The sequence below is a fragment of the Ochotona princeps genome, chromosome 12, assembly GCF_030435755.1.
Source record: "Ochotona princeps isolate mOchPri1 chromosome 12, mOchPri1.hap1, whole genome shotgun sequence".
NCBI lineage: Eukaryota > Metazoa > Chordata > Mammalia > Lagomorpha > Ochotonidae > Ochotona > Ochotona princeps.
In genome coordinates, this window is record NC_080843.1 from 59,790,172 (window position 1) to 59,816,147 (window position 25,976).

At 44.4% G+C, this 25,976-nt stretch overlaps 1 pseudogene; it reads right to left on the reverse strand.

Moving 5' to 3' along the window:
• LOC101532181 (WD repeat-containing protein 49-like) overlaps window positions 1-25,976 on the reverse strand; it is a 68,298-nt pseudogene that overhangs the window by 26,534 nt on the left and 15,788 nt on the right.

Genomic DNA, 25,976 nt, shown 5'->3' on the forward strand with positions numbered 1-25,976 from the left:
CTGCCTTTCAATACTCAGGTCTTTTGTTCAGTGGCTAAAAGACACATCTGTTTTTTAAAAGCAAATAAAGCCCAAAGCCAATTACTGCTGCTGACAGCAGAAGTAGAAGACTGAAGTGATGAAAATATCTCCAATACGACTTCGGAGTTCAATTAACAGAGGCGAGAAGGGTCTAAAGGCGCCATTTACTCTGTTGGAGGTGTACCTGCTCCTCCATCAATCAAACAAATTGAAATAAAAGCACATCCTAAACTCACTAAAATTTTTATATTAAAACTTAACCTTTATTTGCTTTTACTTGAAAGGGAGAGGGAGAGAGAATCTTCCACTTGAGTGTTTACTCTTCAGATGACTGTAACAGCCAGGGCTGAGCCAGGTTGAAGCTGGGATCCCAGAACTCAATCCAGATCTCTCATGTAGGTGACAGAGACCCAAGAGCCTGAACCATCAACTACTGCCTTCCATGGGATACATGAGAATGAAGCTGGAATGGGAAGCAGAGCTGGTGTTTGAACACAGGCATTCTGATGCAAGGTGTAAGTATCTCAAGTGGAGTCCCAATTTCTGTGCCAAATGTTCACTCCCGATTTTATAATAATTTAAATAAAATCTATAGTCTTAAGCAGCTCATGAAAATTTATTTTTGTTATTCTATTTTAAAAGATGTTGACTTTTTAAAAAGATTTATTTATAATTTGAAAGGCAGAGTTACATATAGAGAAAGAAATGTAAATTTTTGATTTCATTGCTTTACTCCACAAATAGCTGCATTATCCAGGGCCAAGCCAGGCCAAAGGCAGTGGTGTGGAGCTCCATCCGGTCTCCCACATGGGTGGCAAGGGCACAAGTATTTGGTCCATCTTCTGCTGCTTTGCCAGGACACATTACCGGGGGCTGGATGGGAAATGGAGCAGGTAGGATTTAAATTGGCACTCATACAGGATGCCAGTATCTCAGGCAGTGATGTAACTTACTGTGCCACAGCATCAGCCCCTATTTATGTTATTCTTACAGAGTAAACTAAGACATGATTATTTATATATAAAATGTGGTTGATATGCAATATATTGCAAATTTTTAAAAGATTTATTTGAAAGGTAGAATTACAGAAAGAGAGAGGGAGGACAAAGAGAGAGAGAGTTATCTTCCATCTTCTGCTTCTCTCCAAATGGCTGCAATGACCCAGAGTTGATCAAGCTGAAGCCAGGGGCTAGGAGCTTCTTCCAGGTGTCCGACATGGGTAGCAGGGGCCTAAAGATTTGAGTCATCTTCTATTGCTTTTCCCAAGGATCTGGATTAGAAAAGAAGCAGCTGGGACATGAACTGGCTCTCCCATAGGCCATGCCATCATTGCAGGCAGCAGCTTAGCTTGGTGCACCACAGTGCTGGGCCCAATAGATTGTAGAGGTTTAACTGAATCTGCATTGTTTTTCACTGCATATTTTCAAAGATTTTTAAAGGTGCTCAAAGTTGGTGGTCTTTAACCATTTTAGGTATATGAGCAAGTGGGCAGAATTTGGTATACTGGTATTCAAAGTTAAGCTCCATGAATTGTCTCTTCCACAATGTTATGTATGCAGGGCCTGGTGCAGTGGCCTAGCAGCTTAAGTCCTCACCTTGAATGCACCAGGATCCTATATGGGCACCGGTTTTAATCACGGCAACCCTGCTTCCCATCCAGCTTCCTGCTTGTGGCCTGGGAAAGAAATCAAGGATAGTCCAAAGTCTTGGGACCCTGCACCTCCATGGGAGACCCGAAGGAAGTTCCTGGATCTCGGCTTCGAATTGGCACAGTACCGGCTGTTGTGGCCACTTGGAGAATGAATCAACGGATGGAAGATCTTCCTTTCTGTCTCTCCTGCTCTCTGTATATCTGACTTCGCAATAAAAATTTAAAAATAAATCTTTAAAAAACCCCACAACAACTCAATGTTATGTGTGCAATGTTGTCTATATGCTATGGATTGTAACTGTGGGGATTATGATATCATAAAGATTTCCCACAGTGCCATATCTGCAAAGTGAGCAGATACCCAAACCAATAATTTCATTTGATGAATGTTGTAGAGCTTAAGACCTACATGGTTTTCACAATAACAGCTGCAAAAGTACTTATATCTCAGTTCAACATGTACTTACTATCCCTTGCAGGGGAGTTATGCTTATCACAAGTAATGCATGAAAGGAGGCTGCTGGAAAATCAGAAGCCCAAGGGCTAATGAGGTCATCCATCCTGCTGCCTGAGCATAGTGGAATCCAGGCAAGTCTCTCAGAGGAGGTGGTCTCTGAGCTTGACCTTGAAGAAGGAGGACTTTGGCAGAGCAGGAGGGAAAAGAAGGAGACCCACAGATGCCGTGATTCCTGGCCTTGAAGATTTGGAAGAATTGTCGCAGATGCAATGGTAGTTCCCGACACTGTGATGGGGGATGCAACCCGTGGGTGGTCAAGAAAGGGGCCAGTGGGGATAAGTCAGGGAGGGAAGAAAGATTTATGAGGAGATGGCACTTGAGTTGCACCTTGAAGGATGACGTAGGTGTGTGTAGGATAAGAGGAGGAGGTAGGAGACTTCAAAGGTGTAGGTTGAAAAAATGTAGGACAGAGCCGCAGGTCAGAAAGTTGGCTGCATGGGGTCTGAAATTCTGATTAAGTACAGAGAAAAGATTATTCCTATTGTATGTGAATTCCAAATAGGCAGGAGTTCACTTGAGCCTTCTTTGAAATGCTTTGTGAATGAACCACTGTTGAAAAGCTTTTTTGGGTAGGTGAGGTGGGTTGGTCAGTGTTGGGCGCAGCTAGTTAAGCTGTAGTCTGCCACGCTGGCATCCCATACCACTGCCTATTAGAGTTCTGGCTGCTTCATTGCCAATCTACATCTCTGCTAATGTGTCTAGCAAACCAGTGGAGGATGGTCTACAGGCTTGGACCCCTGCACCCATGTGGGAGACCTGAAAGGAGTTGCAAGCTCCTGGCTTTGGCCTACCCTCGCTCTGGGCGTTTGAGCTTTTGAGACCATCTGGGGAGTGAAATTGTACATGAAAGATTCTCTCATTTCTCTTTCTGTGTGTGTCTCTCTCTACCTTTAAAATAAATAAACAAATCTTGAAAATTGTTTTTTGGTCAATAAACTGAATGTTCCAAGTTTTAAATCCTTAGTATAATCACAACAATCAGCTATCCTTGGAGCAGGAATCTGGGTGAATACAACGCAGGCTCAGTGAGAGAGTGGCCAGAGTGAGTGCGAATGTGAAAAAGGACATGCCTGATGCACTCAAGTCCTGTAGAACCTAAACACTGGGCAAGCTGGGCTCTGGCAAGCAGCAGAAAAGAAGGTGTGACCACATGCCTAAGCTACTTGCCAGCAATTCAGAAAGGAACTGATTTCCTATGAGAAGATTCTAGGACATGCCAACACCATGAGAGTGGCTGGGGTGTGGCCTGCTATGAATACAGGACTGGAAGAATATGCATCACAGACTGTGTGCATGTTTCTTATTCACAAGCTCTGATTACACACCCTCTTGCTTGGAGCCAATTTGATGTTGCTAATCAGGCATGGAGGCAGGAGTGGTCCCATGAGAAGTGGGGAAGTGGAGAAGGCTTTGTCTCTTCATAATGGATTAGAATGACAGGCTCCTGGGTGTAGTCATCATTTTGCACCATAGGAATAATTGCAGTGAAACAATATTACCAAGATGTGCCTCCCAAATAGCTCACGCTGCAAACCACGGGGAATACATAGGCCCTTTCCTGTGACTTTCATAGAAGACTACTCACATGAGATCTGGTCACTGATACAGTAGACCTTCTCTTCCTCTAATTTATTGTTAGCCACAGGCTGTCCCCAGAATACAGCATCCAGCTCCTAGAAGAGGGCAGAGGGGCTGGACCACAATTGCACACAGAGAGCAGGAGTGCATGCTCATGATGCTTTGGAGCAGCTGACCACGTTCCTGAAGGCACATCACAGGCTCTTGATGGGAAAGTGTCAGGTGCAGCTCTGGGACAGATCTTGCACATGAAAAACAGGGAGGGTGCACAGCTGAGCTGATTGCCTGGCCCAGGTGCCCAGGTGCCCAGGTGGAGGTGTCTACTGCTCTGCTCCAGAATGGCTACTGAGGAAGGGCTTTAGGGTCAACCCACAGGGGGCTGGGACCTAGGCAAATTCCCTGACTGCCCCAAACCCCAACCTCCCTGCCTGTAATGTAGGGAGAACGATCCCCCTGGGAAAGGAGTTTTAGAGAATTAAGCAAGAGACCATCGACAACAGCATCAGCACCTTGTGGATTGGATGTCCTTGGAAAGTGATGAACTTTGTGGCTGCTACACAGGATACCAGAGAACCCTTGTTTTCTCTAGAGAAGGAGGATTCTGGCATTGTGAGACTACAGCCTAAGTCTTTTAAAAAAATATTTAATTTTATTTTAATTGGAAAGGCAGATTTATGGAGAGAAGGAGACACAGACAAGAAGATTTTCCATCTGCTGGTTCACTCCCCAAATAGTCGCTACTGCTGGAGCTGAGCTGATCTGGAGTCAAGATCCAGGAGCTTATGCCTGAATTCCCACGCAGATGCAGGGTCCCATGGCCCTGGGTCATTCTCTGTTGCTTTCCCAGGCCACAAGCATGGAGTTGGAAGGGAAGCGGAACAGCTGGGACATGAATTGGCTCCATGTGGGATGCCTGTGCTTGGAGGATTAGCCAATTGAGTCCATTGCGCTGAGCCCTACAGACTGTTTATTCACACTTCTTCACTGTTTATCCAAACTGCCCTTCCCACCAAAGGATGGAAACAAACACAAACCATCAGCCCATTTTGAATCTAGTGGTCCTGAAAGGCAGCACTCATTGGCTCATAGTGGGGACAGGTTAAGCATTCCTGGCTGTCTGGGTCACAGGGTCTTGTCCCAGGAGTGGCCTTCTCAGGGAGTTGCCATGAAGCACAGACTGACTACTGGGTGCACTTCCCCCTCTGCCAAAGCAACTCTTTATGAGATTTCTGCATGAAGTGAGTGGCACATGCAGTGCATACTTACTGCAAACGTCAATTCTCAGTGCCAGGGCACCAGCCTCTCTTTACTGTCCCTCCCCTCTGTAGCTCCAAAGCACAGCAGAGCCTGTGTTGGGTTCCAGGCCTCAGGCTTGGAGTCCTGACAATGCCTGACATGGATAGGACCTTTTAAAGATTTTATTTATTCATGTATTTATTTTAAAAACTTTATTTGAAAGGTAGAGTTATACAAGAGATAGCAGACAGGTTTTCCATCTTCTGGCTCACTCCCCAAGTGACTGCCATGGCCAGAGCTGGGCCAGGTTGAAGCTATAAACCTGGAACTCCATCCACGTCCTCCTGCATGGATAGCACAGGTTCAGGCCCTCCTGCCTTCCCTGGAGCATTAGCGGGAACTGGATCAGAAGTAGAGCAGCCTGGACTCCAACCAGTCCTCCTGTATGGAATGCTAGCATTGTAAGAAGCAGCTTAACTCACTGTATCACAGTGCCAGCTCCAGCCAGCATCTTTCTCAAGGAAGAGTAGGATTTGACAAAAGGACATGTAGGAGTTTTCTGTGGATGGTCTCAGGGCTTGCTCCTGGCTGGGCAGAAGGAGGCCTTGGGAGTCCAGCGCCAAACTGCAACAGCTGGCTGTGTAGCCTCAGTGCCCTTTCTTCTGGCTGGGAGGAAGGGCCTGAGCTCCCTGGCATCTCTCCCTGCCCCGCCCAACCCTGAACCTTCTTTATTGATGAGGCCACACACTCTTTTTTTTCTTTTTATTTATTTATTTATTATTTTTAATTCATTAATTACATTGTATTATGTGACACAGTTTCATAGGAACTTGGATTCTCCCCACCCCTCCCCAAACCCTCCCACCATGGTGGATTCCTCCACCTTGTTGCATAACCACAGTTCAAGTTCAGTTGAGATTCCCCCATTGCAAGCATATACCAAACATAGAGTCCAGCATCTTATTGTCCAGTCAAGTTCAACTAGTCCACACACTCTTGAGTGTCAGAGCCAGAATGGGGCTGCAGTGTTAGCTAGCACAGGGGTATTAGCTAGTGCTAGGGTTTGATACTACGTTTGCCACACAGTGGGATTTTCATCATTTTATGCCAAACAAACAAAACACCAAAGAAACCTCCAGAGAAAACAATTCCACAAATCAATCAAATAGGCTGTTTATTCCACACAAGTCTGTCATGTAGAACAAACAGCAATCTGACTGATGGGTGCTTCATTTCTCAGTTAGTTGCTTTGGCTTCCCCATTTGGCTGTGACAAGGATTGAGTATCTGCCCTGCGCGGGCCTGCCTGATGCGCACAGGCCTGATTCATGGTCTGAGCAAGCAGTCAGCAGTGGGAGGGTTGGGGTGGGGTGCACAGTCACAAGCTGGGGCCTCACCTTTCAGACTTGTTCTGGTGCCAGGCAGGAGAGTCACCTTCCCATAAAGTTAGTTTCTTTCTTTCTTAAAAAAATTAATGAATTAATTAATATTTTGTTGATTACATTGCATTATGTTACAGTTTTATAGGCACTGGGTTTCTCCCTCCACCACTCCCCCCTCCCATGGTGGATTCCTTCACCTTGCTGCATTGCCACTGTTCCAATTCAGTTGAGATTCTTTCATTGCAAGCATCTACCAAGCATAAAGTCCAGCATCTTATTGTCCAGATAAGTTCAACGGTTTCTTGGGGAGACCATCTCTGGTCTGAAGGTAGAGCCGGCAGAGTATCACCCCGATCAATAAAAAGCCCTGACATGACATCAGTAACAATTTATAACGTTATGGAATTAGTTGACATGGTATTGAGTAACCAATATGTTAAAAGAGAAAAAAAAAAAAAAGAATGCAAGTTCTGAACGACATCCTGTGACTTCTACATTGACATTTCAATTATTAGTTTATATACAACCGGGTGCTATACACCTTAAAATGGCTATAGATTACTATTCAGCTGTCTCATGTCTATTTTAATTTTAGTATTTAGCAGTTCACAGCGTTGAAGCACGATTTTGCTGAACCTGGCTGTTTTTCGGGTAGTCTAACTCTATAACTCTAACAAGACATATGTCAACAGTTTAGGTGAACAGTTTTAGGAGGGGTGTGCAGAGAAATCTTCAATATCCCAGTGAGGAGTAACTAATCTTTGTGTCCTACCCAGTGAGTTATAAGTGCATCCCCGCTGACTGTTTCCTGTCTGATTCTAAGCTTTCCTTGTTGTTCTCTGACTATCCATTCTAGTTTGTTTGCTGGTTTGTTTGTTTGCTTGTTTGTTTGTTTTGAGGGGTTTCTGGAGCCATGCTGATGGTCATTGCAAGAGAGGGTAGGGACCCAAAGTCGGAACCAGGCAAGGACCAGAGAAAGCTTCTCTCCCTAGTCCTAAAGGCAGTTTACTGTTCTTCTGTTTCTGCGGACCACTCAGGGCTCGTGGCTGTTATTCCGATGACATTGGCTCCTGCGGGGTAGGATTTGGGCTTCTTCCATCCCATGTGGTAGATCCAAATGGGAGTGGGTGACCTCAGAGTTCTTGGCCTCCGAAGACACTCCATTTCCCCGTGGTCTCCTTGGCAGTTGGGATGTAGTCCTCGGTGCTCGTACTGAAAGTCCTTGGTGAGGGTCTGGAAGTCTTCAGGGTTGGGATACAAGCCTCCTCCTGTCCTCCTGCTCCACTCTGGGGTCCCCCCCTGCTCTATGCGTATGACCTCCTGTTAAGAGGTTGTTTACTGCTGATTCCCCCATGTGCCTTTGTAGTTTTGCTATTGTCTAATGCTAATTCGAGTCTGTTGTCTATGAGTTACCAGTTATGATCCTAATATGTTATACTTCCCGTCTTCCTCACACCTTCTATGGTGAAGTAAGATTTCTCTGCTCTCCCTCCCCATTTCTGAGTAGCGTAGGGCCTTGCAAGTATATTAGGTTTTACAATTCTTTGATGTAGATCATAAGCAATCTGACTCATATCGATAGTGGTTCATTGATTACTTCACAATGTCTTATTGCATGAGATACAGGCTGTTTGGGGTTGAAATAATATTACTGTTTTTCGGATTGACATCATTTCTTTTTTTTTTGTCTGGTTCATTGTCCTTGAGAAGGTGTGCCATCTTATAACCTTCCTTGACAACCTTTAACATGGCAAAGAAACTTGCCATATGGTGAAGCATCTTTCTCACCTCTACACATTTGCCATTGCAACTTCTTTCTTGCACTAAGGAAAGGGAGGTGAATTATATATGTGTGCACTGGGAGTAGAGGGCAGGTGGGAGTTGATCTTTTTCTTATTATTTATTATTTTTAATTCATTAATTACATTGTATTATGTGACATAGTTTCATAGGTACTTGGGTTCTCCCCACCCCTCCCCAAACCCTCCCACCATGGTGGATTCCTCCACCTTGTTGCATAACCACAGCTCAAGTTCAGTTGAGATTCCCCCATTGCAAGCATATACCAAACATAGAGTCCAGCATCTTATTGTCCGGTCAAGTTCAACGGCTTCTTAGGTATACCCTTTCTGGTCTGAAGACAGAGCCAGCAGAGTATCATCCCAGTCAATTGAAAGCTCCAACATACCATCAGCAAAAATTTACATCATTATGGAATTAATTGACATAGTAATGAGTAACCAATATGTTAAAAGTAAATGCGAGTTCCTAGCCACCTTCTGTGACCACCTCACCTATACTTCAATTTTAGTTTATACACAACATATAACATTCATAACATAACATGTTATACATAACATCATATCATCTTAAATTAAGGCAAACATGTGGTATTTAACCTTTTGGGATTGGCTCATTTCCCTTAGCATTATGGTTTCCAGTTTGGCCCATTTGGCCACAAAGAACTGCATTTTGTTTTTTTTAATAGCTGAGTAGTATTCCATGGAGTAGATGAACCATAGCTTTCTTATCCAATCCTCTGTTGATGGGCATTTTGGTTGCTTCCATGTTTTTGCAATTACTGATTGTGCTGCTATGAGCATAGGAGTGCATGTTGGTTTCTCATAAAACAAGTGTTCTGGATATATTCCTAGGAGTGCTATTGCTGGATCATACGGTATGTTGATTTTGAGTTGTTTGAATATTCTCCATACTGATTTCCATAGAGGCTGTACCAGCCTGCAGCCCCACCAGCAGTGGAGTAGGGTTCCCTTTTCGCCCCACAACCTCGCCAACAAGTGTTGTTGGTGCTTTTATTCATGTGGGCCAGTCTTACTGGCGTTAGGTGGTACCTCGTTGATGTTTTAATTTGGATTTCCCTTATTGCCAGGGAACTTGAGCATTTTTTCATATGTTTATTTGCCATTTGGGTTTGTTCCTTTGTGAAGTGTTTGCCCATTTCCCGTGCCCATCTTTTTTTTTTTTTTGAATTTAGCCATAAATATTTATTTTAACTAAACAGGTAAAGTTGGCTTTTAGACAAGCATAGCAGAATGCACACAATTCGATGGTTCCTTTTAAGTAATTTAGGCTCTGATTTTTAAACACAAACTCATTAGGAAAGCTAAAGATACAGTCACTGAGTTTCCTATAGCATAGATACTAAATGTCAGAAGAGACAAGCATGGAGAAATGCGGAGAAAACATTTTCCAACCCGTGCCCATTTCTTGAGTGGCTTGTTTGTTTTGACATTTTGGTTGCTTTGTAGCTCTTTGTATATTCTGGAGATTAGCCCTCTATCACCTATGTCGTGTGCGAAGATCTTCTCCCATTCTGTGGGTTGCCTTTTTACTTTGTTGATTGTTTCTCTAGCTGTACAGAAGCTTCTTAGTTTGATGAGGTCCCAATTGTTTATTTTGGTCTCGATTTCTACTGCTTTTGGAGTCTTTTTTAGGAAGTGAGGGCCTACCCCTAATTGTTGCATTGTGTTTCCAACGTTTTCTTCCAAAAGTTTGAAGGTTTCTGGATGTAGGTTTAGATCTGTTATGCATTTAGATCTGATCTTAGTGTATGGTGAGAGATGTGGATCTAGCTTTTTGTTTCTGCAGGCTATTAACCAGTTGTCCCAACAGCATTTATTGAACAGACCTTCCCATTTGCCTGGATTGTCGTTTGTCTTTTTGTCAAAGATTATTTGGCTGTACCTGTTTGGGCTCCCTTCTGGTGTTTCTATTCTGCTCCATTGATCTTCTCTATCTTTGTGCCAGTACCAGGCTGTTTTGAAAACCACTGCCCTATAGTATGTCCAGAGGTCCGGAACTGTGATTCCCCCTGCTAACTTCCTGTTCTTCAGGATGGTTCTAGCTATCCGTGGTTTTTTGTGTTTCCAGATGAACCTTTGGTTCATGGATTGACATCATTTCATAACAGCCACATCAATAACAACAACAACAACAACAACAACCTTCCCATAAAGTTAGTTTTTCAAAAAATGATCTATTTGAAAGGCAGGGAAAAAGAGAGAGAGAGCGAAAGAGCTCTTGCATCAGCAGGTGCCTCCAACAGCCAGTGCTGAGCCAGGGTAAAACCAGGAGCTAGGAACTCAATCCAGGTCTCCCATGTGGTGGGCAGGAACTCAAGCACCTGCTGCTTCTCATGATGAGCATTGCACGAGACTGAACAGACCCAGACGCTGGAACCAGGACTTGAACCCGAGGCCTCCCTGTGCGCATCTCCAGTATCAGCCTCACAGCTGCATCGAGCACTCACCTCCATAAAGTTACTTTTTGACATGCGACTTTACTTCTGAGTATGATATGAGGGAGTCTTTAAAAGATGCATGAAAAATGCATGTCTTGAACACATTATGCATGGAGATGAAAATATTTTTGCACTAAAATCAACACTTTTAAACTCCATTTTCCACAGTTCTGGAAGTACCTTCATTCATGTACACAAGACATTTCCCATAGCTATTTTCCCAAACTGAGAAAAACCACTGGTGATGTCTCCGGATTTTTGGCCTGGGAAATCCAGTCTCCATTGTCAGAGTACTAGACTTTGAGTTATGCAAACTGAGTTTGCGCTAATGACCTTCCTGTAGCCTTTATTAGCTCATGTATAATCTTGCTGCACACTGAAGAGAAAAGCTGCTGACATGCTATGAAGACTGGATTTACCCCAGAGAGCAGGAAAGGATAATGTGAAACAAGAGGAGGTTACACTGCGGCTCTGAGCAGGCAATAATCATGGTTGAATTTCCCCAACACAAAGAGATTCTCTCAGTGCTGAAAATGCAGGTGCTGCCCCTGCTGTTCCTGCCAGCCCAAGAGAAGGGAAACGACTTACCATTCTGTCACTGGGTCTCTCAGGACCAACGAAAGCAGCCACTTTGCATGCTATGAAGGAGGAAGACTTGCTAGTGTGCCTCCTATTGTCTGATTTTTACTTGTTAGAACTGAGTGTCTCCTTCCCGATGCTCTGGAGAACTTTGCTTGTTGAGTGGGAACAGCATGGTGCAAGTCGAAAGCAGTGAGCTCACAGAATCAGGATAAAGGGTCCAGCTGTGCTTCTTGTTTCCATGGGTCCCTTCTCTAGGCCTCTGCTCATCTGTATGACTCCAGGGCTGCACTAGATGACTAGTGGGTGCCTGAAAGAGGAATGAGAAAGACCAGGAGACAGGATGGAGATGGGTACCTGCAGCTCATGCTGTTCACTGCCAAGGGAAGGCTCACTGGGTGGCTTAGACTCATTCTCCTTATAGAGGAGCAGGCTTTGGGAATGGGGCTGGTAAAAATGTGCCAAGAGATGCAAGATGCACTTGCTGTCTAGGAAATCTAGGGCATATGGGTCTCTAGGCACTGATGCTCTTAGATACAGAGGCTCTGGGAAGTAGATACCCACTAAGGAGACCTTCCATAGGAACCTGCCTCATCACTTAAGCTTGTGTAATCCCTGAAAGACTGTCCTGCTTTGGAGAATTTCAGATGTGGAGCATCATACAGGCTGTCACATGTGGACAGGCTCTCCAGCGCTATCTCTGCTTGGCTTCCACCATTCTGATTGATGACCAGGGACTGCTGAAAGTTTGAACAATTTACTACTGGAGAAGGGCAGGAGGGTTGAATATGTAGGCATAACAGGTTAAACACTATGTTTGATATTGGCGTCCAATGGCTGAATGCTGATTCAGATCCTGGCAGCTTGACAGTTCCCATCTAACATGCCAGGGAAAGCAACAAAACATGGCCCAAGTGTTCAGGTCCCTGCCACTTTTGAGGGAGATCTTGAAGGAGTTCCAGGCTCCTGGCTTGGAACAGGCTTAGTCCTGGAGTTTATAGCTATTTGGGGGGACGATCCTGCCATTTCTCCTTGTCCTCTTTTAGGATATTGCTAGGCAGAGAACTTTTTGAATGCATCCTTAGTTTTTTGCTTCATTTCTCATGAACTTTCTGAAGTATCATCCTGTAGGAAAGTGGTGCCTGAAGACTTTAAAGAAAATGTTACAGAGAGCTCACCAAAGACACATGGCAGTCTAGGGGTACAAGGCCTGGGAGTGGGGGACCTGAGAGACCTGAGCAGTAGAACATTAAGCAGAAAAGGTTGAAGACAGTGGCCCCACCTTCTACAGAAGCCCTCTGATGGGTCAAGTCCTTGGAGTCCAGGAGACAATCTCATACCTCAGTTTCAGGTGGAGGAGTGCCACACACAGGGCCCTGGAACTGGGGAGATAGAGGCAGGCTGAGGGCTCCCCCTGGAGACCACTGGCCTTGGATGAAGCCATAAAGAAGCAGGTGTGGGTCTCTAGGTTCCAAATCTGAGGAACAAGCAGAAGATTTGGTCAGAGGCCATCGTGCAACTTTAGCGTGGTGCTTCCCAAGGTGCTCTCTCATGTGAGGTCTGGTTTACCTTGACTGGTTTTATCACTGCTCTACACTCAGTCCACCAAAAAGAAATAGAGGCTACTTCTCCTTGGTTGGTTGTAAAGGCTCCAGATGCGAAAGGCTGTGGTCTAGGTCCCTGCTTATGTGGAAGTTTTCCCAGGAGCGGGGACATCAGGGTTATGTCACCCAAAGAGCTCAGCTTTACCCCCTCACCTCTGGTGAGAAACCAGTGACGTCTCTTCCTATGGTTTCGGCTTTCATACGGGAGCAGCCACCATGGGTCTAATTTGTTTTGCAGAACTACCTCTGTCCCCCAAGTAAGTTCCCATTTCTTTTTTTTTTTTTTTTTTTAAGATTTATTCATTTTATTACAGCCAGATATACACAGAGAAGGAGAGACAGAGAGGAAGATCTTCCGTCCGATGATTCACTCCCCAAGTGAGCCGCAACGGGCCGATGCGCGCCGATCTGAAGCCGGGAACATGGAGCCTCTTCCGGGTCTCCCACGTGGGTGCAGTGTCCCAATGCATTGGGCAGTCCTTGACTGCTTTCCCAGGCCACAAGCAGGGACCTGTATGGGAATTGGAGCTGCCGGGATTAGAACCGGCGCCCATATGGGATCCCGGGGCTTTCAAGGTGAGGACTTTAGCCTCTAGGCCACGCCACCGGGCCCAGTTCCCATTTCTTAATACAACTTCTGAAAGTCAGTCTCCAATAAGTACTTAGAGGACACAAGGGACAAACTTCAGGTGGCAATTGGCTGAGAGGCATGGAGGTCCTGATGGAACCCCAGCGCTCTGCCAGTGGCTGTATGACTTTGGAAAAGTCCCTGTACTCCCTCAGTTTCTTGGTCAGTCACTTGTGATGACTGATGGGTAAATCATGCCCTGGGTCTTGTCTTATCTTAGGGTACTGTGACCTGGTGCAGGGTGCAAGGAATGGTCATACTCTGAGGGCGGAGCTGGGAAACTCACAGTTGTCAGAAAGACATGGGCTCATGTGTATCACCATTATATCACATGCTTCACCTACATTCCTTCATTTGATCGTTGTTGTAGGGTTACGCTGTGTCCCCCACCAAAGTCCTGTGTTGAGATTCCCAGTGGGGCTTGAGAATGGGGTCTTATTTGCAAGCAAGGTCATTACAAATGCCATTCATTAAGAGATAACACTGGAGTAGGCTGGGCCCCCAGTACAATATGACTGGGCTCCTTCTAAGAAGGGAAAAATTGGAGGTGTTCCCACTCAGAGGGAGAATGTCACCTGAAGATGACACTAAAGATGCAACAATCCAACACGGAATGCTGAAGATGGCCAGGGGAGGTCCAGAGACCAACTCTGCACTACCACCCTCCAAAGCACCCAACCCTGCTGGCACCTTGACCCTGACCTCAGATTTCCAGCCCCAGAGTATTAGGGAACACAGACCTGTTGTTTCAGCCCCCAGCTAGTGGTACATTACAGCAGCAGTTCTAGCCAATCAGCCTTCTCTCACATCAGTGTCAGTGAGTCTCAGGGAGTTAAATGACTGACCCAAGTTAACCCAGCGAGCGAGTGAGTACACAGCGGGACTGCCAGTCAGTCTCAGACTGTGCCCCTCCAGGGCAGCACAGGTGAATACAGGGACCAGGGTGGGCAGCAGGTGCTTGGTGGTGCTGGGCTGCTTGCGCTCCTTCCTGCCTCCGGGAGACAGTTCAGCTGTGATGAGAGCTGCAGCCTTTATTGCTGAAGCCAGACTCCAATTTGTCCTACTGACACTCTGAGTTTATTGTCCATTGTTCTTCCCAGCAGTGAGCAGACTCATTTTGAAAGTACCAGTGTATCTTTATTTAGGGGTCAGCTGTGCTTCCTGGGCGGAAAGGGTCAATGAAGGAGAGAGGAGTGATCAAGGCAGACCAGAGCCATGGAAAGGGTGGCCCTGAGGGCGGCTTGTTCAAGGGGGCATCCTGCCTCCTCTTTGGAATATTGATGCGCTGGGGGATGCTCTTTTCCAGCTGTGATCAGCCGCTTAAACCTCTTGGGGGATCCATCTATCCTCATGTCAGGATAGAAGGTTGTTGAGAGAAGGAAGAGGTAGAGGAAGTGGTAGAGCTGAAGGTCTCAGTTAATTTTTTTTTTTTTTTTTTTTTTGATTACCAAGATAAATTTATTTTGTAAAGTGGAAGTACATTATTTGAAAGGTGATACATCTTTTACAATTAAACATTTTGTACTTAAACAGTTACATACAAAGGTTATTTTTAGGATACACACAGTCTGATGAGCTGTATGTTATGGGTCCGCAAATCAAAAGGAGTGATCCAATGGAGAGAGATCAAGTGAGATCAAAAAATTAAAATTTGGAAGATGAGAGAAGGCTTCAAGGAGGAGTTGCTTTGAAAAGTGTTTGAAGTTAGTTTACATGGGGTTTGGTCCTTGTAGCTGATGTTAAGATGTGCTACCCACCTAAGTACAATTATGGGTCTGGGTGGTTCCTAGCATGCTGATGGTTTTCCAAGTCAGATACCAGCACCTTCCTGCTTCTTTGCCTTAGGGCTTTCTCTGGAACCAGAGGAGCCTGCTTGGCTCTACACATTTTCCGCAGTGGAATGAAAAATGTTTAATAGTTCATGTATAGCCCTTAGCTCGGACAATGGGAAAGAATCTTTGAATATAAGTCCTAGCCATCCTGTTCTCTTCTAGGATAAGAGTTTGATGTTTTACCCACATGTTTTCCAGAGTCCTCACCAGGATTGTGCTCCAAAGCTTGACAGTGGTAACCTGCTCATTAATGCAGCCATTGTTACACTTTCCTTCTCTTCTCGAGTCCCATTTCATTACTGAGAACATTTCCCAGGTAAACCATGTACCTTTCACTGGTCGCTCCAGCATCTGTGTCTGGTAGAACCCAACAGTATAGTAACAGTGGAGAAAGAACATCATGGATGAAGTTGTACAGGCTAAGCACAATATCCATGAGCTCACTGTAACTGGAATATCCAGTTATTTCTCCAAGGTAGTAAAACAAGTTAGGTCACAAGAACTTACTACCAGACTAAGAATTTGGAGTTTTTCCTCATGCATTGCAGATTTTCTGGTCACTTAGCAAGAAGGAATTGGCATGATCAGAGCTCTGCTTCTACAAAATAACCAGGTCGTAGTCCTTAAAAGAGATCAGAAGGAGAGAGACCCAAAGTGGCAAGAGCATCTGGAAGATCATTCTGTGGTTTAGGTGAGGTAGTAACATGATTGGAAAAGGAGGGGTTGTAAACATTGCATTTAGCAACTGGTTTGATGTGGGTGCCAGAGAAGAGAAAGGCATTAGAAATGCAACTATTTCTTGTCTGAACTGGTGATGGGGAGCATGCTAATGTTTTAAAAACTCTAGAGAAGGGAACATGTTTAAGTGACATCAAATGGCTTATTTAAATGGTAAATTCTTACAGTTACCTATACAATATGTATTCTCCCTTTCTTTTTCGGTATCAGATTCCTCTATTCATGATTAGAATGAGCTCAGTTAGAGGTGTCCTCAGTTTCTCTCATTGGTTGCAGCCATGTGACGAGGTCCTGGGTGATAAGATGGAAGCGATGGGGTTGTCTTAGGCTTCATGAAAGAAGGAACCTCATCTGCAGGTGTACTACTTGGCTTTGGCCTCATTCTTATTGCTGATCATGTACAAACATGGAGGTCCAGCAATAATATTGATGCTGAGGCAACAGTGGGGGTGGAAGCCACATCACAGGGACTTCTAATGACCAAGGAGGAGGTTCTAGCCGCAAACCGCTTTTCTGAAATTTATTTGTACAAGAGAGAAAAAAAAAACTTAGCATTATCTGGGCCTATATTTTGGATTTTCTTTTATACTCAATTTTACTGAATGCTAAGTGATGACAAAGAGCTTGTTGAGTCTGATTTAAGAATAGATTCTCTAGGTAGAGATCTTCAATAAGCAGTCAGAGATAACAATAAAAGGTATAAAGTTAATAATAGTTATTAGAATTTGAGTCATAATTATATTCCAGGACCTTATTTTTATGTAAAGAGGCATATGAAAACTTGCCAGGTTAATAAGATATACAAGTAGGAAGAAGCAGAACTTGGACTGAAATCCATGTATGTCTGATGCCATCTGTTAACTATTGTGTGGAAGTATGGGACAGGACTTAGAAGGAAGGTCATTTTTTTTAAGATTTATTTATTTTTATTACAAAGTCAGATATACAGAGAAGGGGAGAGACAGAGAGGAAGATCTTCCATCCGAAGATTCACTCCCCCAAGTGAGTGCAACGGCTGGTGCTGCTGCACCGATCCGAAGCCAGGAACCTGGAACCTCTTCCAGGTCTCCCACGTGGGTGCAGGGTCCCAAAGTGCTGGGCCGTCCTCGACTGCTTTCCCAGGCCACAAGCAGGAAGCTGGATGGGAAGTGGAGCTGCTGGCATTAGAACCGGCACCCATATGGGATCCCAGGCATGTTCAAGGCAAGGACTTTAGCCGCTAGGCCATGCTGCCAGGCCCGGAAGGTCATTATTTTTTTTTTTTTTTTTTTTTTTTTTGCCTTAAGTTATTTTCTTTTCTTTTTTTTTTTTTTTTTTAATTTTATTTTAAATTCATTAATTACATTGTATTATGTGACACAGTTTCATAGGTACTGGGATTCTCCCCACCCCTCCCCAAACCCTCCCACCATGGTGGATTCCTCCACCTTGTTGCATAACCACAGTTCAAGTTCAGTTGAGATTCCCCCATTGCAAGCATATACCAAACATAGAGTCCAGCATCTTATTGTCCAGATAAGTTCAACGGCTTCTTAGGTATACACTCTCTGGTCTGAAGACAGAGCCAGCAGACTATCATCCCGATCAATTAAAAGCTCCAACATACCATCAGCAAAAATTTACATCACCATGGAATTAATTGACATAGTAACGAGTAACCAATATGGTAAAAGTAAATGCGATTTCTTATCCACCTTCTGTGACCACCTCATTGACATTTCAATTTAGGTTTATACACAACATATAACATTCATAACATAACTTGTTATACATAACATCGTGTCATCTTAAATTAAGGCAAACATGTGGTATTTAACCTTTTGGGATTGGCTCATTTCCCTTAGCATTATGGTTTCCAGTTTGGCCCATTTGGCCACAAAGAACTGCATTTTGTTTTGTTTAATAGCTGAGTAGTATTCCATGGAGTAGATGAACCATAGCTTTCTTATCCAATCCTCTGTTGATGGGCATTTTGGTTGCTTCCATGTCTTTGCAATTACTGATTGTGCTGCTATGAGCATAGGAGTGCATGTTGGTTTCTCATAAAACAAGTGTTCTGGATATATTCCTAGGAGTGCTATTGCCGGGTCATACGGTATGTTGTATTTGAGTTGTTTGAATGTTCTCCATACTGATTTCCATAGAGGCTGTACCAGCCTGCAGCCCCACCAGCAGTGGAGTAGGGTTCCCTTTTCCCCGCAACCTCGCCAACAAGTGTCGTTGGTGCTTTTATTCATGTGGGCCAGTCTTACTGGCGTTAGGTGGTACCTCATTGATGTTTTAATTTGGATTTCCCTTATTGCCAGGGAACTTGAGCATTTTTTCATATGTTTATTTGCCATTTGGGTTTGTTCCTTTGTGAAGTGTTTGCCCATTTCCCGTGCCCATTTCTTGAGTGGCTTGTTTGTTTTGACATTTTGGTTGTTTTGTAGCTCTTTGTATATTCTGGAGATCAGCCCTCTATCACCTATGTCGTGTGCAAAGATCTTCTCCCATTCTGTGGGTTGCCTTTTTACTTTGTTGATTGTTTCTCTAGCTGTACAGAAGCTTCTTAGTTTGATGAGGTCCCAATTGTTTATTTTGGTCTTGATTTCTACTGCATTTGGAGTCTTTTTTAGGAAGTGAGGGCCTACCCCTAAGTGTTCCAGTGTGTTTCCAACATTTTCTTCCAAAAGTTTGAAGGTTTCTGGATGTAGGTTTAAATCTTTTATCCATTTGGATTTGATCTTAGTATATGGTGAGAGATGTGGGTCTATCTTTTTGTTCCTGCAGGCTATCAACCAGTTGTCCCAACAGCATTTATTGAACAGACCTTCCCATTTGCCTGGGTTGTCGTTTGTCTTTTTGTCAAAGATTATTTGGCTGTATTTCTGTGGGTTCCCATCTGGTGTTTCTATTCTGCTCCATTGATCTTCTTCTCTATTTTTGTGCCAGTACCAGGCTGTTTTGATAACCACTGCCCTATAGTATGTCCAGAGGTCCGGAACTGTGATTCCCCCTGCTAACTTCCTGTTCTTGAGAATGGTTCTAGCTATTCGTGGTTTTTTGTGTTTCCAGATGAACCTTTGAATCATTGTTTCCAGGTCTGTGAAGAATGTTTTGGGCAATTTGATTGGGATTGCGTTGAATGTATATATTGCCTTTGGCAGTATAGACATTTTAATGATATTGATTTTACCTATCCAGGAGCATGGGATGTTACTCCATCTTTCTAGATCTTGTTCAATTTCTTTTTTAAGTAGTTTGTAGTTTTCCTCGAATAGGTCTCCTACATTTTTGGTTAGGTTAATTCCCAGATACTTCATGCTTTCCTTTGTTACTTTGAATGGTATCTTGCTGGTTAGATCTTTTTCCAACTTGGGGCTGTTAGCATACACTATGGCTGTTGATTTTTGTTCATTAATTTTGTACCCTGCCACTCTACCGAACTCTCGTATAAGTTCTAGTAGTCTCTGTGTTGAGCCTTTTGGCTCTTCCATATAAAGAATCATGTCATCTGCATATAGTGAAAGCTTGACTTCTTCATTTCCCATTTGGATTCCTTTGATTTCTTTTTCTTGTCTTATGGCCTCAGCGAGTACCTCTAGAACTATGTTGAATAGCAGCGGAGAAAGCGGACATCCCTGTCTTGTTCCAGATCTCAGTGGGAAGGGTTCCAGTTTTTCTCCATTCAGTATGATGCTGGCATTGGGTTTTTCATATATTGCTTTGATTATGTTGTGGATTTTTCCATCTATGCCTACCTTGGTTAGGGTCTTTAGCAGGAAGTTGTGCTGAATTTTGTCGAAAGCTTTTTCTGCATCTATTGATACTATCATGTGATTCTTGTTTTTCAGTTTTTGGATGTGGTGTATCACATTTATGGATTTGCGAATGTTGAACCATCCCTGCATTCCAGGGATGAATCCTACTTGATCTGGATGAATGATCTGTCTGATGTGTTTTTGAATTCTGTTGGCTAGGATTTTGTTGAGAATCTTAGCATCAATGTTCATCAAAGAGATAGGTCTGTAGTTTTCTTTCTCTGTAGGATCTCTGCCCGGTTTTGGGATTAAGGTAATGTTGGCTTCATAGAATGAGTTTGGAAGGGTTGCTTCCTTTTCTATTGTTTTGAAGAGTTTGTAGAGGATTGGAGTTAGTTCTGTTCGGAATGTTTTGTAGAATTCTGTAGTGAAGCCGTCTGGGCCTGGGCTTTTCTTTGTTGGAAGGTCTTTAATCACTGATTCAATCTCTGCTTCAGTTATGGGTTTGTTCAGGTTGATTGTTGCCTCTGGGCTAAGTTTTGGCAGGTTGTGTGAGTCTAAGAACTTTTCCATTTCTTGGTGGTCTTCTGATTTGTTGGAGTACAGTGCTTTGTAGTAATTTCTGATTATGTTCTTAATGGTTGTAATGTCTGTTGTTATGTTGCCTTTTTCATCTTTGATGCTGTTAATTCTTGCTTTCTCTTGTTTTTTCTTTGTCAGTCGGGCCAGCGGGGTGTCTATTTTGTTTATCTTTTCAAAAAACCAGCTTTTTGATTTGTTGATTTTGTGTATGGTTTTTTTTATTTCTATCTGGTTGATTTCCTCCCTTGTTTTGATGATTTCTTGTTTCCTGTTGTGTGTGGGGCTCATCTGCTGCTGCTTTTCCAATTCCTGGAGGTGTGTGGTTAGTTCCTGTATTTGGCGACTCTCTTGGGCCTTGACATGAGCTCCAATTGCGATGAGTTTACCCCGTAGCACTGCTTTGGCAGTGTCCCACAAGTTTTGGAATGTTGTGTCAGAGTTTTCATTGGTTTCCATAAATTTTTTTATCTCATCTTTAATTTCTTCTCTGACCCATTGTTCGTTTAATAGCATATTGTTCAGCCTCCAAGAGTTTCTATATTTCCTGGGACATTTTGAATTGCTGATTTCCAGTTTCATTCCGTGGTGGTCTGAGAGGGTACATGGTATGATTCCTATCTTTTTGAAGTTATTTAGATTTGCTTTGTGTCCTATCATGTGGTCGATCCTGGAGAAGGTGCCATGCACTGCTGAAAAAAATGTATAATCTGTGGTCTTAGGATAAAAAATTCTATAAATGTCTACCAAGTCTAGTTGTTCTAATGTTTGTACGAGCTCTGTTGTTTCTTTGTTGAGTTTTTGTTTTGTTGATCTGTCTATAGTTGTTAGTGGGGTGTTAAGATCACCCACTATTATTGTGTGTGTATCTATGTCTCCCCTTAAGTCTGTAAGTAGTTGCTTCACGAAGCTAGGCGCATTGGAATTAGGTGCATATATGTTCACGATTGTAATTACTTCTTGATGGATCAGTCCCTTCACCAATATATAATGTCCTTCTCTGTCCTTTTTGATGTCTGTCAGCTTGAAGTCTAGGTCATCTGAGATTAGAACAGCTACGCCAGCCTTTTTTTCTCGTCCATTGGCATGAAATGTCTTTTTCCATCCTTTCACTTTAAATTTCTTACAGGATTTTCTGGTTAGATGTGTCTCTTGTAGACAACATATAGTTGGGTGCTGTTTGATGATCCATTCCGTTAATCTATACCTTTTGATTGGTGAGTTTAAGCCATTTGTGTTTAGAGATAATATTGAAAGGAATTGGTTTTGGGCTGCCATGAGTGTAAGTATGCAAGTGTGTATTTGCGACTATTAGAGTTCTTGATTGGTTGACTTTTCTTGTATGGATTTTAGTGGGGAGGTCTTCCCATTTGCCATCTTTGATTTTGGTTTGTATTTTTTCTTTCTGGGTTTAGCACCTTCCTGAGGAGATTTTCCAGAGCTGGTTTCGTGTTGATGTATTCTTCGAGTTTCTCTTTACTGTTGAAGTATTTGATTTCATTCTCAAATATAAATGAGAGCTTTGCTGGGTACATTATTCTTGGTTGGCAGTTGTTTTGTTTCAGGATTTGATAGGTTTTACCCCATTCTCTCCTTGCTTGGAGCGTTTCTTCTGATAGGTCGGCTGTGATCCTGATTTCCCTTCCCCTGAAAGTAATCTTATCCTTTTTTCTTACTTGTCTTAGAATGGTTTCCTTGTATTCACTTGAAGGTAGCTTGAGGACCACATGTCTGGGAGACGATTTGTTTGGGTCGTATCTCCTGGGGGTTCTTTGCCCTTCCTGGATTTGTGCTGGATTTATATTTCCAATATTCTGGAAGTTCTCCTGTATTATCTCATTGAGCACCCGTTGCAAGCCTGTCTCCTTTTCCACTCCTTCGGGAAGGCCTATTATTCTAATATTTGATTTTTTGAGGTTGTCTTTCATTTCCTGTATGGACCTATTGGCTTTCTCTAGATTTGTCTCCAACTGTTTGATGAGCTGCTGCCTTTCATTCTGATTGTCTTCCAATTCTGATATTCTGTCCTCTGCTGTGTTCATTCTGTTGGTTAGGCTTTCAATTTTGTGCTCTATATCGAGGATTCCCTTTTTGATTTGATTTATTTCTGCAGTGATATGGTTTTCGAATGCCTTAGACTCTTCCCAGCGCTTTTCACTCTCTCTGACGAATTTCATCATTAGCTTCTTAAAGTCCTTATCTGATAGTTCCTCTATGTCTTCATCTTGCATCTCAGATATTGAGATTAGTTTTTGGTTGTATTGGGAGGGAGTGCTTGATCTTTCCTCTGGGTCATTGCTTTTTCTGATACTTCTCCTCATTGTGTTTTTGCTTCTTGTTGTTTTGAGATTTTAGCGGTGATTCAGCTGAGCCGGCTCTGGTTTGGGGTCTCCGGCTGAGCCCAGCAGGGCTTACTGCCTGAGTCACCAGCTGCTTTCAGGGTCTGTAGATCACAGCCCTGAGCTGGGTCAGGAGGCTTTGTGGGCCAGCCCTAGTGCCAGGCCCCTTCCCCTGTGGCTCCCTCTCAAAGGCAGTGCCCTACAGATTCACTCTGCTGAGCCGCGCCTGGGCTTTGGGTCACAAGGCTAATACAGCGGGGGTCTCCGCCTCAGTGCTGAGCCGAGACTCTCCTTCAGGGCTTGAGGTTAGCACAGCAGGGGCTCCTGCTGCTCGGAGTCTAAAATCCCCAACCCCGGCCTGTGCTGGGCTGGAAATCTCCGCGGCCCCAGTGCCAAACTCCGCTGAGGGCTGCAACACCGCAGGTCTTTCCGAGTGGGCTCCTGCTGGGAAAACCTGTCCGGCCAGTTCAGCTGAGCCCGCTCTGGTCTGGCCTCTCTAGCTGAGCCCAGCTGGGGACTCTGCCCTGAAGAAGCCACTTCCTCAGCTGCACTCTCTCAAGGGTAGAAGCGGATCTCTGAGAGGCACAGAGCCCTTGAGGTGAGATGTGCCCCCACTAGTCTGCTCCTCTGCCCAGGACGTGAGGCCCTGTCTAGCGTTGCCCAGCCTCTGGGGCTCAGGGCGAGTCCAGCAACAGGATCCACTGACTCTCCCACAGCCAGTCCACAGCTCGGAGCCGATATGGGGATCTCTGAGCCCCAGTCCCACAGTGCTGCTCCTGTTCCCTCTGCACTCTCCCTCAGCCGCTGAGCAGCGGGTAGGCAAGCCTCTGGGAAATCTCCCCTGCTTTTCCTCCACTTCTGCAGGGATGATGCACCCAATGATCAGTCCAGTAGCCTCCTCTGGGGGCTCCTGCCTTCCAGGGGACTGGTGCCCCTGTCGGTGTGGGCGCCTATCCTTCCAGCCGCCTCTGTTTTCCCTGGGGCGGTTGAGCCTCCGCCGCCTTCCCCCTGCCTGGGATCGTGACTCACCAGGTTTCTCGCGGCGTGCTGTATTTTCTTTCCTACTTTTTGCGGCTGTTCCTTCACGCTGTGTAGATCTTCTTGCTTTAGTGGACTCCAGTGACCTTCTCGTTCTTCTCCCTACAGTTTCGCACCTCCTGGCCTGTTTCTCTGCTGGATCGGCTCCCCTCCTTCCCTACTCCACCCTACACCAGCTGTCTGCAGTCGGCCATCTTTTTCTCTCTCCCGGTCTCAGTTAATTTTGAAGCTTTTGGAGCACTGGGATGGTATACAGAGACCCGCCAAGAAGGAAAGGGGAAGAGACAGCAGGGGCTGAAGTTGAGGTAGAACCATCAAGCTGGCATCAAATCCCACACGTAAAGGCAGCTGCCACACCCTGGGTCTGTGGACTTGGCCATCGTCTGAGCTGCACCTTGCTTTACCTCTCTGACTGCTGGTGAGAGACATGGCACCTAAGCCTTGGGCTAGGCTGCAACATTCCCTCAGGTTTTTCTGTCCAGAGCTGATAGTGAAACTGGAGTTGGGATTTTTAAAAAATTAATTATTAAAATTTTTTTTCATGATACAGTTCCATAGGCTCAGGGATTTTCTCTTCCAGCCTCCCCATTCCCTCCTACTGTGTCCCCCTATATTATAACAATAGTATAGTCCTTCAGCAACAGTCACAAGTCCATCATTCTGTTAGTTAAGTGTATTCTGACATTGTAGGTATAGACAATGGTAGAAAGTCAAGTGTCCTACTGTCAAGATACATTTTAACCGTTTCATTGGGAGCCCATGTTTGATTCGGGAGTAGAGATGCATACTGCAATGTAACTACACTTCTGCGTATGCTAGTTGGAGTTGGCTTGTGTTCAAGGCTATGAGGACCTGTGTTCCTGTTGCTTGGAAGGAGGAAAGCTCTCTGCTGTAGGAGGCCATGTATATCACAGAGCAGAAATGAGAGGGACAGGCAGGGGGCACTGAATGACAGTCCCCTCTCCACCCCAGGTGAGGCTGTCTATCCAATGATCTGATGATATCTTTATCATATCATTTTAAGTTTATTTTTATTTGAAGGGCATATGTGTAGGCATACACACACACACATATATATATACACACATATGGAGAGAGAGAAAAGGAAAGATAGATAGATGACAGACAGATAGATAAATATCTTTCATTTGCTGGTTCACTCCCCAAGTGGCCGCAATACCTGGACCTGAATTGATCTGAAGCCAGGAGGCAGGAGCCTCTTCTGGGTCTCCCACATGGGTTCTGGGTCCTAAGGACTTGGGCCTTTCTTGACTCGTTTCCCAGGCCATGAGCAGGGAGCTGGGTGGGAAATGAGGCAGCTGGGACACAGTCAGGTGCCCATATGGGATGCCAGCACCACAGGTGAACGTTGCCTTGCTATACCACTGTATGAGCCCCTATGATACCTTTAATGAGGAAAACTACAAAGGCAATTTTAAAAGTTTTTTGGGAAATAGTAATTCCTCCATAAGAGGAATCTTCAGAAAGTACGTGAAAATGTATATTACTTAAAAAAAAACTCTCTCTGTATTCTGAAACTTTCCACATGAAAATAGCATTGTCTTTGAAATTCCTTCTCTATGAACTTCTTGAAGTATCCTTGTGCAAAGTGGTTCTTTCATTTTGGAGATGAATAACCCTGCATCTGAAAGAAATAAATAGCCTAATTCTACAGATGTGGCTAATTCACCCAGGTCACCTAGCTTGTTGTGAATTACTTGATCTTAGCCAAAAGGCTCAGAAGCAATTATTGTGAATTACTTAATCTTACAGTGTCAGCCCAATGTTGTATGTCTCCAAAACTTTCTGTCTGTGTCTTATTCCCCCACACCCCAACTCTGCCTAAAACTAAATCCATGCTCCTTGGCTCACAGGTAAACATTGTTGCCAGAAAGCGGCTGCTCCGTTAGGCACTCCCCAATTTCCTGTGTACCCAGGGTGGTCCCGGACACAGCAACAGAATGTGAGAGGAAGGGAAGAGTTTCCAGTCCTCCTTAATCACCCCTACATGTGAATGAAGAGGACCAGGAGGCCCTAAGACAGGTGGGCTACCAGCTGGAAGGCCTGCTCTGTGAGTTGGGGGACCATAAGCCCCCACTTGCCAGGAGCACTGGTGGTGTGGGAATCATTACAAAGGGTAGAGCAAACTCCCATTGCGCTGCCCAGTGAAAACCACGGGCTGTCTGCTACCACTTATGAGAAACAACTTTCTCTCATCCTAATTTCCAGCCACACAGAATAGCCCTCTCTG